Genomic DNA, 1,819 nt, shown 5'->3' with positions numbered 1-1,819 from the left:
TTACAAGAGTAATGATTATAAAGTTGGAGGTTATGAAGGTTATGTTTATCGTCATAATGAAGGAGGTTATGTAGTAACTTCTTGGTGTAGTGGACATTCACGTATATTATTTTATAACAAGTCAATCAATTATGTTGAAATAGCAAAATCAACATTCATATTCTAGTTACTGCCATTTTCTTTGACTTAATTAATCAATGACTTAATTTCAATTTTTTAAACAATAATTTAATTGAAGAAATTATGTTTATGTGTATCCTAATTGTATCATTACACAATTTCTTCATTATTATGTTTATGATGTATCATTATTTATTTAGGAGAAAAGATATAAAGTCACCATTGAAATTGTCATGGATTTTTTAAAAGACACCTTAACTATGTAACTGTCATATTACCCCACTAAACAATTTTGAACATATATTATTATACCATTTTTCGATCAGCCCCAAATTTTAATAAGCAAGTGTGTTCACACACCAATCATAACATGACACGTGTAAATTTAATTTAATTTTTTTCATTTTAAGTTTTGCCTTTTTTTTCTTTATTTCTCGCTCTCTTACTTTTTGAATTTTAATTTTGATTTATCTTAAATTCATTTCATCTTCCATCTTTCACTTTCAAGTAATTCATCCCTCCATTTTTTTTCTTCACCTCCCAGCCCTCATGTCAAATAAAATCTCACTCTCATTTTTTTTCTGTTCTTTTTCTTCTTCTTCTCCGGTCAAATTCTTTATATAATTTATGTTATTATTTAGACTTTACTAAATATTGATAACAAAATTAGTTATTTTTCTAAGAAAATTTAAAATTTTGAAGTATCATCAATTACTCATTTTCATATAAATTCAAAATTAGAAATCATAATTTTAAAAGAATCAATTAATTCTCCAAAAAATGAAAGAACTTAATTCAAATCGGATAAAAAAAAAACTATATGATGCTACCTAATCATGTCACTAATTTATTTCATTTTTCAAATAACTTCAACACTAGAATTGATAATTTTGAAATAATCATAATTCTCAGGAAATTGAAAAACTTTAATTGAAATTTGGATTTTAAAAAAAAAACTAAAATAATACCTATTAATCATCTTGAAATCTAATGGATTAATCAAATTATTAAAATGTAATAAACCATTTAGATATAATTTTATAATTGAAGAGAGTTAAATTAATAGCAGTAAAAAGGGGAGATATATAGAGTTGTTGTAAAAAGTGACATTTAAAGTGAGAAGCTTCAATGAAGATTAAAATGAATTTTTGAAGAAGAAGGAAGAAAGAAAAAGAAAAAAATAATAACGAGAAAAAGTCTAAATAATAAGAAAAAACAAGAAAATGTATTTTACAACAAAATACTTATAAAAATAAATTATATTCGTTTTTTTAGTTTGTTCACGCTCTTTAAGAGAGTGCATACACTCTCCATGCCATGTGGACAAAAAATGATGTGATAATATCAATCCAGAATTGTTTAGGGGGACAATAGGACGCTTGCATAGTTTAGATGTCTTTTTAAAAATTCGGAATTACTTCAGGTGTCACTTTATGTCTTTTCTCTTTATTTAGCCATTACACAATTTCTTAATTTTTATATTTATGATGTATCCTAATTGTACAATTATTTATTTAGCCATTACACAATTTCTTAATTATAGGAGTTAAATGTTTTTTTTATGTCATGAATACATTTTTAATTTGTAATTAAAAATAAGATAAAAGCTCAAAAAATTGACAAAATAGATAAATACTAATAGAGGCCATTGGGAGGTATCATATGAGCGTTTTCATATATATATATATATATATATATA

Source organism: Solanum pennellii, chromosome 10 (genome assembly GCF_001406875.1).
Source record: "Solanum pennellii chromosome 10, SPENNV200".
NCBI lineage: Eukaryota > Viridiplantae > Streptophyta > Magnoliopsida > Solanales > Solanaceae > Solanum > Solanum pennellii.
Note: the sequence above shows the minus strand (reverse complement) of the source record.